Source organism: Gekko japonicus, unplaced genomic scaffold (genome assembly GCF_001447785.1).
Source record: "Gekko japonicus isolate JY-2015 unplaced genomic scaffold, Gekko_japonicus_V1.1 scaffold1858, whole genome shotgun sequence".
Classification (NCBI taxonomy): Eukaryota; Metazoa; Chordata; class Lepidosauria; order Squamata; family Gekkonidae; genus Gekko; species Gekko japonicus.
The window spans coordinates 224,103-242,016 of record NW_015177068.1 but is presented as its reverse complement, the minus strand read 5'-3'; positions in this window follow the sequence as shown (position 1 = coordinate 242,016).

Genomic DNA, 17,914 nt, shown 5'->3' with positions numbered 1-17,914 from the left:
CTTTGGACACTTTGGGAAAGTATGGTATTAATACCAAAGGTACAATCCAATCCCTCCCTTTTGGGGGGGGGGGCTGAGAATGATACACGAAGCATGAAATATCAAGTGTCATTTAAAGAAAAGAGAACTAGGGAATCTGACTTGCTTAAGCCCCTAACTGTATATAAAATCCTATAGGGGAAAATTTGGGTGTGTGGATGGGAAATTTCAAAATCATCCTCCACTCAATGGACTCTAAATTTGTTTCCCCCACCCCAGTAATTCCTTGCAGCTGCCCAGCTTGCTCCCTCTAATAGCAAACTTGATGGTTAAATGCCTATCGTGAATCCTGTGTAGTTGGGGTATCTACATGACTCAAGGGACTATACACTTATGCAGAAAAATATGACTTTGTAAATTAACAAAAAGGGGGAACAAATACCCTTCCCCCCCCCACCCTCCAATCAGCCTTTGCCAGCCTCTGGGAGCTTACAGAATCCTGGAAGGGGCGATTTTGAAATTCTGTAAGCTCTCAGAGGCTGGCAAAGGCTGATTTTCTCTCCTGACTTTTTATCCTCTTTCTCAACTGCCCCCAAAATTCTGTGCCTCCTGGAGTACAATCAGTCCTCTTTAGGACATTTTGTGGTATATTTTTTTCCTTTGAGGAAATTTCATAATCATAATGAGGGAAGTTACTTTATTATTAGGAGGAATGATGATATGAATGCAGGAAACTTTTTCTTTTTGTTCACGTATTATTTATTTATTTTTATTAAAACATTTATATCATTTCCTCATGGTTCAAGGTGGTTTACGATAACAGGTAAAAACATGTTCTGTTAAAACCAAAAATAAAACAGCAAACCCCAAATCTTTGCCTCTTCACCCTCTTAAAAGATGCCTGCTGTTCAAGCCCCCTCAAAAGCTCTAGCAAACAGGCAGGCCTTGCAGTATCTCCTGAAGATCTCCAAGGAGGGAGCCTCTTCTGGGAGCCCCTTCCACAGAGCCAGAGCCATGATGGAAATGACCTGGGTTCTAAGCAATGCCAGATAGGCCACCCTAGGTGTGGGATAGTCAATAGATGGCGGCCTGACGACTGTGACATATGGAAGGAGATGGTCCTTCAAATATTTGGGTGACAGGTTGTTAAGGATTTTAAAGGTCATAACCAGAACCTTGAATTGAACTCAGAAGCAGACTGGCAACCAGTGTACCTGTTTCAAAATGGGCAACTGCTGGATTCTGGACCAGTTATAGTTTCTGGGTTGTCTTGAAAGGCAGCCCAATGTACAGCATATTGCAATAATCCAACCATGAGGTTACAGAAGCATGGATCAGTGTGGCCAGATCAGCTGAGTCTAGGTAACAAGATCTGCCAAATCAGATGTAACTCACAGATACAATCCTGGCCACTATGCTAGCCTCCTTTTCAAACAGCAAGTCATGGTCCCTAAGCAGGCCCAAGCTCTCGACTAGGGGTCTGCAGTTTTTTTTCTGTTTGTTTTTCACGGTTTGGGTACTGGGGGGGGGGGGAACAGATTTCCAAAAAAATCCCAGATCCCAATCCTGGGCTGACTTCTCTTGCAGGTTGGGTTAAACCAAGCTGCAAGAGGAGCCAGCCCCAGCCGAGGTGGTGTGGAGTTCTCAGCTCCCACTGCCCCAGCTGATCCTCTTTTGCAATTTGGTTTAAACCGAGTTGCGAGAGGAGCCAGCCCCAGCTGAGGCTGATCCTGGGCTGACTTCTCTTGCAGCCCAGTTTAAATCAGGCTCCAGGAGAAGGCAGCCAGCCCCAAGCCGAGCCAGTGGAGGCTGTCTTCTGCAGCCTCTTTAAAGGGACTGCAGAAGCCCGACAAACAGAGAGCAGATTGTTCCTGCCTCTTGGTGTTTTCAGATCTACTGGAAATTCCTGAATATATATGGAATTTTCTTGGGATTTTTTTTGCAGTTTTCCTGAGAAAACCTGGATATACTTGGGAAGCCAAAATATACCTGAAAAATACTAATAAAGGTATTTTTTGGATATATTTTTGGCTCAGGTACATCAGAATGCACACTCCTATTCTTGACCTGATCTGAAAAAGCCAACATTACTCTATGTAGGACAAGTGAATTCAGTTCCTTTAGAAAATCGGTGTTCCCAACCAGCATTACCTCTAGTGTGTCTGGATTCAGTTTCAGCTTGTTCTTAGTCACCTGACTACAGCTCTGGAGGCCTGGATAATGAAATACAGAGCTGGGTGTCAACTGCATATTGATGACACCTAACCCCAAAGCTCTGCAGAATCTCATTCAGTGGCTATATATATATATATAGCCAGTCAGTCAAAACCTTTATTGGCATAGATTGAAAAAGAAAACAATAACAACATAGGAATCACAGATTTTAAATATACAAAGGCAGTCATCCTGCCAGAGCTTTAACTGTATATTCTCAAACCCTCATAGCAATAGAGAGAAGCCTCGCCACTGCAAAGATGATATGAGAGCGGTGATCTGATAGAAGGAAGGATAAAAGCATGGATGAGAGAACAAAACCCTGTGGCACTCCACAAGATAAATTCCACCCAGCTGACCTTAACCTCCTGTAGAGACACTTTGATTCTGGTCAGACAGAAAATAATGAACGCACTGAAGGGCTACACCCTCAATGCCAACTCCATATTCAAGCAAGTGGATAAGAACAGAGTGGTTAGTGGTGTCAAAGGCCACTGAGAGGTCCAACAGTATCAACAGGGAAGTCTGTCCCATTTTCACCAGTGCAACTAAAGTTATCTCAATACCAAACCCAAGCCTTAAACCAGATTGAAATGGGTCAAGGGTAGATGTGTCATCCAGGAAATCCTGGAGCTGTTCTATTACCACATGCTCTATTGCCTTCCCTAGAAAAGGTAAATTGGAGATTGGCTTGTAATTAGCCATATCATCCCTAGCCAGTGAAGATTTTTTGAGCAGAGGTTTAATGACTTCCTCCTTCCAAAGGCCTAGGGAGAACCCCCTCAACCAGGAAGGCATTGATGACTTTCATTAATGGCTCCAATACCGTTTCCCAGCAAGCTTTTAAAAGCCAGGATGGGCTTGGATACAGAACACAAGTGGTGGCCCTCACAGTCCCAAGGACCCTGTTACCATCCATAGGCAGGATCAATTTGAAACTATCCATAACAAAATGACAATCAGGTGCTTCTGACACCTCAAGTACCAGATCTGCATTCAACTTGGCCTCCAAGTGACAACAGATGAGAGATTTTGTCAACAAAGAACCTTACAAAAACATCACAGCTTGCAGCCAAATTTTCATTACCAGCAAGGTCAGATTTAGATGTTACCAAGTTACAAACCACTTTAAACAATTGAGCTGGTTGAGATCCTGCTTAAGCAATTGTGGCAGAGAAGAAAGCCTTCTTCACTGCCGCCGCCAGCACCTCATAGGCCTGGAGATTGGCTCTAGGATGTGCTCTGTCCGATTCATCCTGAGCCTTCCACAAACACTGCTCTGATTGTTTTCTGGTCTACTTCATATCACCCCGGTAAACGAAGGAGCTGGGGGCCTCACAGAGCATGGAAGAGGATGTCAAGGAGCATCTCTTTATGGTCCCAGTCAGCCCATTCCGTGGGGCTACAAGGGCCTCCACAGAATCACTGGGGGAGCTCTCAAAAATCCCCCAGAGCCACCTAGAAACCAACAAGAACCATGAATCTCTGACGTTGGACTATCCAGATCAGTTCACCACCCCTGCCGGTGTTACCCCAAGACAGCTTTGATTAGGGAATTAGCTACAAAGGCAAAACTAGCAAGAGCCTGGGGTATAGCATGGAACTGCTATCAGTTTTTACGGAGATAGTTCCCTTTAGACCCTTAGTTTAAAGCAATGACCAGTCCAAATTGTAGCAGAAATGTGTTTTATTTATCTAACTAGGAAAAAGGCCCGTTGTGGAAATAAATACAACGGCCTCTAGAAAGAGTCTCTGGGTGGGTGCCCCGGCCTTGGACACTCAGTGTCAATATGCTGTGGCAACCTCAGCAGGGTATAATGACACTGAGTCCACCATTTTCTCCAAAGGAACTGATCTCTGCCATCTGGAAACCAGTTGTAATTTTGAGTGATCTCCAGCCGTCACCTGGAGATTGGACACATTTTACCTCAGAAGAGCAAAGTGTTTAGAATGTTAGAGGCAAAAGCTAATTAGGTCGCATATGCAAATGACCTCTGTGTTCCGAGGCAAAGGCCAATGAGGCTGCATATGCAAATAACCTCTGTGTTCTGACTGGCTGTGGGGGGGGGGAGGAACAGCAAAATGTTTAGAATGTTGGAGGCAGGACTCAGGCAAAGCAGCCAGTGAATAGGGAGACCCTCTGATAGACAGAGAGCGAACTGATTTTGGAGCGTGTGGAATGTTCTAGATTTTGGAAAACCCCCCGCCCCAGAGGCCCGTTCCCCGATGCCGGGGAATCGGGCCCCAGGGGGAACCCCGCCCCAGCGTGCATGTCACAGAGAAGTGACGTTATGATGCCGGGCATGCTGGGGGCGGGGCCACGGTCATACAAGGGAAAACACTATGGTTTTCCCTTGTATGGTCATGGCCCCGCCCCCAGCGGGCCTGGCGTCATGACGTCACTTCCCTGTGACGTGCATGCGGCGTGCCGGGATCCGCATGGGAGTCCCCCGCCAGCAAGGTAAGTGCCACTTGGCAACCCTAACCTGAGTTGTGCTCAGGGGTGTTAGCTTTGTGCACGCCCAGCTAAAGTCACATTGGGCATGTGCAAGACTGGGTATAGTTATATCCCAAAATGTATCCTGAAGGTATGTTAAAGTGTGGTAGCTAGTTTCACAACGGATTGATGGGATTCCCATTGTGGAATAACAGGGCAATCTGGTGCTTCCCTGGTACTAGGCAGAGGAGAAAATCCTTTCCTTAATGTTTAGCAGGATGAAGCTGAGTGGATACCATTCTACAGCAATGTTTACCTTGATGGGTCTGGCACAGGTGAGAGAAATGCAGATATTTTAGACAAATAGTTAAAATTTAAGGATTACCAAGAGGTGTTTTCTGAGTTTCAGGGTGTGAAAGGATTTGGGACAGAAAACATACAACATATTCCATTCATGACAGAGACACAGTGACCAGTGGCTCTTTGTTCCTTCCTGCCTGTGCATTTGACAGACAAAAGACTGGGCATTTGGTCAGTAGAAGTTGCCTGAGGCAAGGGCAGAGATTTGCCCATTGTTAGTCCTTTTGGGACTGAGCTGACAGGAGAGAAGAGTGGGGGGGGGGTTTCGCATGGAGGATGGCTGACCATGCAGCTGGCCTGGCACTTGGCCTAAGCTTTCCCAGTTAAAATGAGGTTCTCCTAGCCTCCCAGCAAAAGCCACCGTTCTAGCCAAGCCTGGCTTTGAGGGCACTGCTTGTGGAGGTTCAGAGGCTGTTTTGGGGTGTTTCTCGGGGAAAAACCACCCCAGGTACTGGGTCTGTGCTGCTGGTTACACCGGGAGGAGGCAGTATGCTCAACCGTGCCTTCTAAAGATAGTGATCGGACCACAATGAGGGCCAAACCTCCAGTCCCCTAATCAGATGACCAGCAAATTGCTCAGTGCAAAAAGAAGAGAAGTCTGGCTTCTCAGGGAATTAACAAGAAAAGTCAGCCCTGCAGAGTGGGACTGCAGACTGAGTTTCCAAACTGAAAAGTTAGCTGGTAGGTGGTCGAAGGCCAAGGCTCTGGATAAAGGTTTTGAGGTCAATGAAGGCAAAAACCACAATAGAATAAAAATATAGTTATTTATTTAAAGTGCAAAAATATACAAAAAAGACAAGACACTAAAGGAAATAAAATAGTTAAACCTAAGGTTTTCCAGCATAGCTAAAACACAGAGTCAAGGTTCCAGTTACTGTTATGATTTAGCACAGGCAGTTCCAGCAAATCAAGATAGTCAGGGCATAGCCCATCCAAACAGCAATCAAGTGGGATGCCAAGTCGGGAGCTGTACGGCCATTGACATGCTTCACTGCGAAGCGGTCACCCAGCTCTACTCTGTGTCCATGCAACAAGCCATCGTGCAAAGACTAACTAGATTTATGGAGAGGGTCTCTGATTGACCTCAGCCCTGTTAGACCAATCAGAAACCAGAGAGATGAGGTAACTCTGTATGTTGCTAAGCATGTGACATCAAAGGATGGACTAGAGGGGAAGAGAAACGAAACCATACTGCAGCTAGGTCCTGCAGCTAGGTCCCACACAGATGCCCATAACATCAATTACTTGGAATGTGCTAATTGGAAGGACCAGGGGAAGATGGTACTCCCTAGCACTTCAGCTGCAAACAATTTAGCTGGCAAGGTCACTGTGTTCCAACTATCTCTAACTGCCTCTGGGAAGATTCTTGTAGGCCTTTCTGCAGCCTGAACCAAAGATTTTATTTCTCAGAACAAAGCAAGGAACCATTTTTCTTTACATCCCTAATATGTCCTTGGTGCCCAACACAAGGTACATATTATCAACGCCACCCTCTGTCTGCATCTGTCCATTCATATGCATTAGAGTTACAGGGTCATAATGTTGCTGTATACCTCAGTTGACATTTTGGTCTCTGTGCGGGCACCTTTATGGGAACTTTTGCCAGGGCAGATTATCCTTCACAACCTTTCAGAGCTAAAGTACAACGTTTTTGGCACTAGCTGGTGCAGCCCAAGCACAGGGATGCTTAACACATATGCTTTGTGGGTGGAGCCACATGTTCCCATTCAGCTCTTCTTCAACTGCCATATCAGTTGCATCAAGAGGAAACTTTTCTATAATTTATTGATACCAATACTGGTAGCCATAACCATGACATGATAATAACTCCTGCTACCCTTGCCAATGTCACTGCTGATGGGAAGATCACATGCGTTATGACTGAGTCTCATCCAGATTTTGATCTCCAATGCCTGCCAGTTCTTACTGATGTAAGGTTTGCACCAACAGCAAAATTGCAACTGCCATTGAGACCCATTGTCACAGAGAATAGCTTGCCACACCACTTCTGAAAAACAGGCAGTGGTGCAACCAAATGTCAATCTGTAGAAGAAAGGCATTAATCTTCCTTATGTTACAAAACTGGAGATTACTTTTATAGGGTTAGTAAGTAAAGAGTTACATAATTGAGTAAACAATTAAAATAATTTGCCAAACAGTCACAGAGCAAAAAAATAATAATCCAGTAATGCTGCTGCCTTCCAAATGCCTGCTATAAATACAAAGGAATTACAAAAAAATAAAATATTTGATTTGATTTGATTTCAGTTTTAGGAGAGGAAGAGGATGTTTTTATCCCTACCATGTAGATCCAGGTCTAACTTAGATGTATTTCAGACCTTGCTAGACTCTGGTAAATCTTATATCCAGTAAAAAAAAAATGATGAATGTTGGTCAACCCCTCACCTCCCAATCTACCTCCAAATTCCAAGTAATCCCAGACTTCAGCTGTATTGCAAACATCAAGCTGGGGAGAAATGTGGACAATAAATAAACGTCTGAAATCTGTGTCACATTCTTCTTTGCCTGTGTTTTCTCTGGAAAATAAATATCCTGAGTATTTATTTATTTATTTTATTGGGATTTTTACCCTGCCCTCCCCGCAAAGTGGGCTCGGGGCCGCTTACAAGGGGCAAAGCCCCATATAAAACAAGGTAAAAGCAATAAAAAACATTAATAACAATCACAACAACAATAATACTCAGTTAAAACAAGATGGTCCCCGGATGTATGCCATGATGGTAAACAGACAGTTCTCCGGAGATGATGTTGTCTTATAGCTGATCCCAAACAAGTAAGTCCAGTGGTATCAGTCACGCAAAAATTGTGGCAGATCTTCCTGGGCCATCCTTAACCCCGATGTCCACATCATTGGTGGAGGTGGTAGTGGCGGCCCCTATGTGAAAGCCTGGTGGAAGAGCTCCATCTTACAGGCCCTGCGGAACTGCATAAGGCCCCGCAGGGCCCTGACCTCCTCCGGGAGGTCGTTCCACCAGGTAGGGGCCACCACCGAAAAGGACCTGGCCCTAGTCACGGCGAGCCTTGCCTCCCGGGGGCCTGGAACCACCAGGCGATCCTGTGCCCCGGACTGAAGTGCTCTTGGGGGTATATGTGGGGAAAGGCGGTACAGACCTGCATAGATTTTAGACTGGGCAGAGAGCAGCTGCTTATTTGTTTTAGTTTCAGAATGAGGAATTAGGTTGCATCATTGAAAGAGGAATAAGATGATTTCCCAGCCAGGGAAATACACTGAATACAAGATAAAGGCAATAAATACTAGGAACTATAGTAAAACCTTCAAAATGTAGCAGCTGCTACCTTCAAACCTTGGTTTCTGTCAGTCAAAGGAATGGGGGGGGCTTTCCAAGGCTATTGTGGCCTCCCAATCCACCCCCCCCCTCCTTTTTAGAAGACTCATTGGTGCCAGGCCCAGCAGCCACCATGAGGCAACTTGTTGTCATACAATTTGTGTGACTCGCTCCACCAAGGTGTGGCAGTTACCACCAGATGACTTAATGCTTCAAAATTTGCCTAGGCTCAGTGGCAGCCTTCACACAACTTGTGTAACTTGGCAAGGGCCAGCAGTGGCTACCATACAGCTCATGTGAGTGACATGCAACAACATAACTTCTGCAGCTTGCCTAGACCCTTCCCAGGGAGTGGCTGCCAGAGAGAAAGAGGGAAAACTGACAGGCAGTATAGTGTAGTGCTTAGAGTGTCAACTAGGAACTGAGAAACCCATGTTCAAATCACTACTCTGCCCTGGTGGCGTGCTAGTTGACTTTGGGCCAGTTACTGCCTCTCAGCCTAATCTGCCTCCGAGGATTGTTGTGAGTATAAAATGGAAAGTGGCCTGTTTTGTTCATCCAATGTTTTCATGGTGGACATCCCAACACCTTGGCCAGATTCACCCAGATGTTTGGCGCAGTAGTTGATGGGGATGATTGAGTAAGCAGCCCCCAGACAGCTCATAAATGAAACATAATTCCCATAATAATATGCTTGCTCTGTAGAACAAAGGCAGGTACCATTTGTATGCGCAAAGAGAAAACTGGCTTAAAAGTATAGCTTAAAGTCTTCTGGGAAAGTGTGGTGTTGCAGAGCCTCCATCAAAAAAACCCCATGTCTATCACACCTCCTCAAGACACCATTCCACCCTTCCATCAAAAAAAGCCCATCACACCTCCTCAAGACACCATTCCACCAGCCCAACAAGCCTTTTGCAACCAGGGTTTTCCTTCATCATTTGCCCGTGCCCTAAAGTTCCTGAAACTTTCTACTCTTGCTGTGGATCTCCTACATCAGGAGGAATGAGTTCCTGACACTGAGAGGATCTAGGAGGTTATGGCCAGCTCTAGTAGCAGATTCTATCTTGCCCTTCCCTAAGTATCTGGCCAGGTACTGAGAAATGAATAGAATGAGCCTATTCACTCCAGGTTTCAGGTGATTCAGGCTAAGGAGTGTCATGCCTGTCCAGCTTCAACAGACAAACTCCTACATATCCTGGTGTGGATGCTACTGTGGTATGGACGCCACAGACTGGGAAACACCATCCAATGCTCCCTCTAAGCTGTGGAGTCTTGTGAGCAAAAATCCTACTTTGTGAGCTACTGGCATTAAAGTTGTGAGTGAGCGATTTGGCTACTGCATACATTAGTTTGCTCTGGAGCCATCCTTCCTGAGCTAAGACAAAAACGGGTGAGCCAGAGGCTAAAAAACTGTGAACTAGCTCACACTGACTCAGCTTAGAGGGAACACTGCACCATCAGAAGTTCCTCCCCAAAACACTGCATATTTAAAAGAAGGTGTTAGTTGACTCAGTGGATAGTTCTATACTCAGAGAGGTGGTCATTCAAATATGTGGGTCCCAGGTTGTAAAGAGTTTAAAGATTTAAACCGTCTCTTTGAATTGATCCCATAAATGAACAGACAATGAGTGCTGCTGTTTCAAAAGGGTGGAAAGTTTCCAAATTAAAGGCAGATGGTAAAAAGTATTCCTAGCAACTACTGTAACTTGCTTCTTTAAAAAAACAGGGATGAGCCTACAAGTACACTTAAAACTCTTTACTTGATCCAACAAAGTCAATTTGACCCCACCTAGATTTAAGGATATAATCCCTCAAGGACATCTGCTTTCTCAATCGGCATTACCTCCATGTTTTCTGGATTCAATTTCAAGCATGTTCTCTCCTGTCCATTTGACCATCGCCTCCAATTATTGGTTCAAGCAGTATCTGGAGGGGTAGACAAGTATAAAGCTGTTATCCACATAGTAATGACACCTAACATAAAAACTCCAATTATCTTGTTTACAGATTTTTATTTGAAAGCTAATGAAAATAATAGCCTTCTCTTTGTGCCTAAAAGAGAACAAAACTGAGGGCTTTTTGAACATCTCTGATGTTTTTAAAATTTTAAACAATCAGCCACTTAATCTGAGTTAATGAGGGTAAAGACTAAAAAAAACAGCAGCAGTAGCTGCAGCAAATGAGCAGGAGGTTTGGGGGGAAACAAGAGCTGGACATTTCAGGCTTGGATAATGAGAGTACCATCCTCTAAACATCATTTCCCTGTTCCTACTCATCAAACCCTAAATAGTGCCATCCCTCCAGCATAGGCAAAGATTTTCTTTTTTGCAAAAGCAAGATGCTGCTGTTCCAACAGAGCTTTGCAAGTTGATGTATTATTTTAATTGTCTATTTTATGAATTTGAATTGTAAACTGCTTAGGGACAAAATCTGGCTGAAATTTCAGGATCACCCATCTTCTCTCATGCCTCAGTCACCTCTTGGACCTGATTTTTCACTCCCATTTGTCAAGATGCTATTAACCAAGAGGCCAAAGTTTAAGTGAACTGGTGATGTTACCACAGCCATCCAGAGGATAGGGGAAATTGTGGCACTTGGGGCTGTGTTCATGGCCTTTCAGCCTCAAAGTCAACTCCAGTCAACTGGACAGCATAATCACTCCTTGGAAGCCAACACAAGTTTCTCAGGCAGCAGCTGCTCCATCCTGTTAGGAAGTGATTTGTCCACAAGAAGGAAACAGCTGATAAATCCATACCCCAGATTAACATTATCCCATTCAGCAGAGAACATTAATTCAAGTATATTGTCTGCCACTCTAGAACCAAAAACAAATGGAGATTGCTCCATGGTTTTCAAGAAAGCCATAAACTATTGAGCCTACTTTGACAGGGAGGGCTCAGGAACTATGTCAAAGTCTCTCATCCAAAACCCAGAAGGTCCCAACATCAGGTACAAGTTCATTTCTGACAACTCACATAGGGAGACTGCAAGCAAGGTGGTTGGTAAACCAACAGGTCTCCCATGAAGTCATGTGTGTCCAGCACTTAGATACAAACACAGAATTAGAATTCTGCTAAACAAGAGGACCTGTTTACCACCTTAATTGAGAAATATCATGTATCAGCTTTCTATACTTATTGCAGAAACTATGGTTTGTAATTGAAGCACAAGTGCCTGGATAAATGACCGAATATCATATTACTACTTAGCCTACAGTGCTAGTAATTAGAAATGCTTGGATTTAAGCCACATTTATCCAGTTGGCTTCAATAAAACAACAAAATGACAATATTTCAACTAAATTAAATTTGGGTTGTTAGTGATTGTGGCAAAAAGGATACTGCCAAGCTTGTCTTCAGTAAACCAGAATCCTAAAGTCATTGGCTTGAGAGTTATCATTCATAGAGATTTATTGTTTGAAACATTCTTGGTTAACCAGCAACCTGTCCCTGTGAAAGGGTCTTTTGTTCCCAGTCCTAAGAGGGAGATAGTTTGAGTGAAGCATGGGGTAACAGAATTTATCAATGCTCTCTCTGTCTCTGTTGCTAGCAAGACATTATTTTGACTGAGAAAATTACCAAGGATTTTAACAGATACAGTTTCAGAAGATTCAAGGCAGCATATTGATTACACATATATAACATCCGTCATAATATTTGAAACATAATGTAAAATGCCCAGCCATTAAGGCATAATCCATCATTACATTGGCATGTTTAATCCCACTGATTTCAATGAATGTATGCATTCCTAACTGCATTGCGCTGAATAATATATCGGCATGTATCCTACCACCCCAGAGTCTGAAGCTCAATGAAGTTCTTCCAAAGAGCCACTTATGTTGGAGAAAGGTTCTAAGGCACCAGTGTGTCTTCAGAAATTTCAGGTAGGGAATGGTATTCTTGGAATTAATCTAGCCACACACATAACACACACACACACAAACCTGTTGTTACATTCTTGTGTTGTGAAACTAAGAGAAAATTGGTTTGGAACTCTGTTTACTTGGAAGCAAACCACTGAGAATACAAGATAACTCAGAAACCAATTTTGGGGTGGGATAGTGTATGACCAGAGGTCATTTCAGGGGGGATCACGTGCCATCAAGTCACAACTGACTCATGGTGATCCTAGGACCATGGGGTTTTCAAGGCAAAGAGTTGAACAGAGCTGATTTGCCACTGCCTTCCTCTGTATAGCAACCCTAGACTTCCTTGGTGGTCTCCTATCCAAAGTTTGGCTTCCGAGCTCTGATGAGATTGGGCTAGGCTGGACTATCAGGCTGCTACTATAACATCTATAAGACTCAACAAAGATGAGATCGGGCGTGTTCAGGGTGGTATGGCCGTAGAAATGTAGAAAATGTAGAAATGTAGAAAAATGGTCAAAAATGTGGAAATCAACAAAATTATTAAGAGCCACAACGTATAAGGAAAACATTTTTAAAATGTTTTATAGGTGGCATTGGACTCCTGATAAGATTGCTAAATGCTATAAAAATGTCTCAGGGAATTGCTGGAGATGTAACAAAAACATCGGGTCATACTATCATATATGGTGGAGATGCGAGAAGATCTGCAAGTTTTGGAAAACTGTAAAACAATTAATATTAGAGATAACTGAAATAGATCTGAAGTTAGAACCAGAAATATATTTACTTAATATGTTACCTGATGGGACTAAACACAACGACTTATGTCTGATATTATATATCCTTACAATATCCAGAATACTTATAGCAAAATCTTGGAAATCAGATAAAATTCCAAATAGAGAAGAATTAACTATGAAAATCATGGAAATAAAAGAAATGAATAAAATAAATATGATATTAGCAGGGAAAGAAGAAAGTATGTTTCAAAAAAGATGGCAAAAGATAGATAGATGGATGGGGGGAAATGTGTAATGTAAACTCCAAAATATGTAAAAGATTATGTTTTGTTTTCTTTTTGTAATGGAAAATGACAAATAAACTATATATATAAAAAAGACTCAACAAAGCCATATTTGTTTTTCACCAACTCTCACGTTTTCTTGTAGTGTAGGAAGAGGCTCACAAAATCACACATTCCATCATTCTGTAATCATCTGTTTGAGAGTCCTCCCTATAGAGTCTTGCAGCACTGAGAACAAAGACATCACACATTTTTATGAACAGTCATTTTAAAAGAGGCAGTTTGGGGAGCATACATGAAAAATGTGTCAAGCAAGCAGGGACTGTACCTAAGAGACACATTGTGGTCTCACAAAGGTTTCTTGCTTTCAATATGGAGATGTGAGTATGTATGGGATGCAGTCATTTGTAGCCTGAAAGATCAGTTTGATTAGGAGCACACGTCGACTTAATGGAGTGCTAGGCAATGCACTGCAGCATAAAAAATGGCTCTCAGGCCAATTGGCTGGATATGTGGGGAGATGGTCAGGAAGTTTGCTGGACAAGGTATGTGTCTGAGTCTTGAACAGATGACTGACTTTCTAGGGTAAGAGGGACCCTTCCACTTTGATACAATTACCATAAAAGAGTACCAGCCTCCAAAAAAGGGCTTGGAGGCAAAACTGGAACGTGCAGAGCTTGGGCAGAACCCGATGAGTGAGTCAGAATGGAACCTGGAGAATAAAGAGTGGAGCCAGAATAGAATCTTGTGAGCAGCGGCATAATTACGGCAGTATCTGACACATTATGGTTTTAATCTGGGGCATCATAGGACAGAATCTGGAGTTTGCTGGCTCTTCAGGTCCCTCATTCTGGTTATGTAATAGAACACAGTGGTGCAATACAGGTTATACCAGTCAAATAGTAGCTGATAAGCAACCCATGCCCTGACTATAGATGTAAAGTACAGCCCAAAGCCAAGTTACACTCTTCTGAGTCAACTGAAGTCAATGGGCTAAGAAGGATGTAATTCTGCATTGGACTGTACTGTCAAGAATAAATTTAGCCTTTTCCAAATCTTACAAGTTTCAGCAATACTTCCACATGTCGTCTAATTGTGAGGACAGGAGCTTTACTAACTACTGTTTTTCAATTCAGCCGAGATAATACAGAGAGTCTTCCTGGAAATTATAGATGAGATTAGGGATGAATTCCCAAATTTATTGAGACTGACAAGTTCAAACCAGGTAACGTTTCTGTATTCCATTTCTTATTTGCGTGTTTGGTTTCCACTGTTGTGTAATAATATGATCTATTGCAAATATTGTGTATCTGCCCTCCAGCTAGCAAAACTTCTGCTTAGTGTTTTACATATATACAAAATGTTCCAAAATAGTTATACATATATACAAAATGTTCCAAAATATCTACTTACAGATCTGGAACAAAGATTAGGAGCTCTCAACTTCCTTTTGAACAGAGGCCTTCTCATTTATTTTGGCTCTCCACAAGCTTTTCTTTGGGGTTCAGATGTGCTAATAAACCATAGTGAGCTCAGCTTCACATTGGTTTCTGTGCTCTTAAGTCAAGATGACAGCAGCCCAGCAGGAGGTGCTAAGGAAGGGACTTACATCCGGGCTTTGCCTTCTGATTGGTGGCGATATATGCTGAGGAGCAGTGCCATCAGCCATACACTAAGGAAGTGCATTTTAGAATTAGAACTTTGGCACCCACTATTCAATTATATATAAGCCATTGGGACTCCATTACACAAATTGATGTGTAATACAGAGTTAGGTTGTAAGCTTTTGCCCACCTGCTTCTTCTCCCCTCCAAATTAGCCTCTCAAGCCCTTTCACCATCTCCAGTTCCCCCATCCCCAGGGCAAATGTATTTGGAACTCCATTGGGGGAAAATAGCCAGTGGGGAGCCAATCTGAAATGTAAAACAGCTGACAGAAAAAAGGTTAAATACTCTTCTGCTTTGCCCCCCCCCCATTCCCAATTGCCCATTCCTGAAGCTACTTATGAAAGATTAAAGGATGTGTCTGGCAGGGGTCATTTCATAGAAAAAGAGGTGCAGGAGCTCATTAGCAGAACTTATTTGCATATGCCACACCCCATGGACTGTTTTGGATTGCTAGCTATTGGGGGGGAGGCAGATCTGTCTTTGCAGAGGAGGGAGAGCTTGTACCTGAATAAAACTTGGTCTTAAAGGTGCCACTGGACTGTTTTGGATTGCTAGCTATTGGGGGGGGGATGTGCAGATCTGCCCTCACAGAGGAGAGTTTGTACCTGAAGGTAGGCTGGGGGGGGGGGGCTCTGCAACTTACCTGGCTGCTTCTTGCTCCTCGTGGCCCAACTGAGGGCTGCTGGGAGCAGGGGGCGGGGTTTGTTTCATGTGCCTGCTCCCTGGGCTCCTTACTGCCAGAGCTCCGCTCCTGTGCACTCCCGCAGGAAATGACCCCTGGGTCTGGTTTGGCCCTAGTAGCACTAGTGTCTTGCAAAATATATGAAAGTGGAATGGGGGGAGGAGGTAGCCAGATACATCAGTTTAAATGTAGACCATACCCGACTCTTCTGTGTTTTGGAACTATCTTACTTCACTAATCTGCCTGCCAAAGCAGAGTCTGACAGATTAAGAGGTACACAGGTTGACTGGGGAAGAAAGTAGTAAGGGCAGCTTGATAGCAGGGATTTGTGTTCAAATATGAACAACTTAAAGAACATTTTTGTTGATTTTATTAACAAGTGTGTGTTAACATCCATCAGTATTTGATAATAAGTGGATCTTTTGATATTTCAGTGCTGTCTGGTTTAAAATTCACATCAGTGGGTGGAGGGAGAAAATAATGTAACTGACACGGTTCACTTTCACACCAGCTGTTTGGTCCCATGCTTACAGGAAGTGAGGGGTTTTTTTGCCCTGCTTCCACACAGCATAGTGGTGCATCTGTGCACCTTCTGGCTTTCCCCAAAACTTTCTTTACTACAACCTTTTTGAAAAGATTGCAGCAAAGCCAGGGTGACTGCCACATGGGCAGGGCGATCCAGATCTTTTCTTGTCCTGCCCACATCAGTGCCATTTTCCCCACTCCATGTTGTCCATTTCAACCAGCTGTACCACCTAGCAGCCTTTTCAGGGTTTGAAAGTCAATAATTGAAAAGTTGCTATTGCATTATAATGCTGTAACAATTTGTCAATTACCGATAAAAAGATCTGGAAAAGCCTCCTGGTGATGGGGATAAGAAGGCGCTGCAAGGCACCTAGGGCAGGGAAAACACAAGGTAACCCACCATGTGGAAGCCCCATTGCCACTGAATTGCCATGTACATGCTGAATGCCAGGGAAGATGCTGCTACCACCAGCTCAACCCAGACCAAATGAGTCAGGTAGGAGCTAGAAAACCCTGGCAAGTACAGAATCTTGCTTCCTCTGTCAGGCAAATTTCCTAGGCTGCATTGAGACATGGCACCCTAGAACAAAGAGCAACATTAGGGGAGGAAGGGAGGACAGGGAGTTTCTGCTTGCCAACAACTGGGTTGCTTGGAGTTTGGGGTGTGTGTGTGCTAGGACAAAATCTCAGTGACAATGGTTACACTGAAGGCCCGCTGAGCCTGACAAGTCGCAAGAATTGTTTGCATATACACCTCCTTTTTTAAAAATTGCACATTCCTACTCGATAGCTGCATTAAAAGCACATGCATTCCAGGCAAACACAATTCTTGGATTCAATACCCAGATTTCATTGCATATATTTGTTAACAAAATGGGTTATTACCACAATCCAAATATGCCATTATATAATAATGCTATTGATATAACATGTACCTCACTGTAGTGATTAGGACTTGGCAGGATCACAGATAGGTTTTTAAGGAGGTTCCATTCGTTGCATTTGACATCTGGAGTATACCATGTTCTGTGTTTTCTATTACTTACTTTATTTTCTTGTTATGTTTATGTGTGCATATGTAAAATGCCGCCAAGTCACAGCCAACTTATGGTGACCCCCATGGAGTTTTCAAGGCAAGAGACATTCAGAGGTGGTTTGCCATTGCCTGCCTTTGCATCATGACTCTGGTAGTTCTGGAGGTCTCCCATCCAAATATTAACCAGGGCTGACCCTGCTTAGCTTCTGGGATCTGTCAGGATCACGCAAGCCTGGGTAATCCAGATCAGAGCTATTTCAGCACAAGTGGAAATATTTCAGCCATTTATCTGAGCATAAGAACATAAGAGACGCCAATGTTGGATCAGGCCAAAGGCCCATCTAGTCCAACACTCTGTCACACAGTGGCCAAAAATACCAGGTGCCACCAGGAGGTCCACCAGTGGGGCCAGGACATTAGAAGCCCTCCCACTGTTGCCCCCCCCAAGCACCAAGAAGACAGAGCATCACTTGCCCCAGAGTCCCTATCTATACCTTGTGGCTAATAGCCACTGATGGACCTCTGCTCCATATCTATATATCTAATACCGAACATGCCCCCTGCGTGCGGATACTTATTTCCGCACATCGGGGCACCTGGGGGGAGGGAGATGTTTGTGCACACTTGGGGCAGTCCCCAGGTGTGCACAAAAATCTAAAAACCCGGAAAAAATATCGGGGGGATACTTAAATCCCCCCAAAAGTGACAGAGCATCCCCTGCGCATGCGCAGGGAACGCTCTGCGAACTCCCTCACCGCCGCCGCCGCTTTGGGGGGGAAGAGAGCAGCGAGGCCCGCACGGCAAGCCGCAC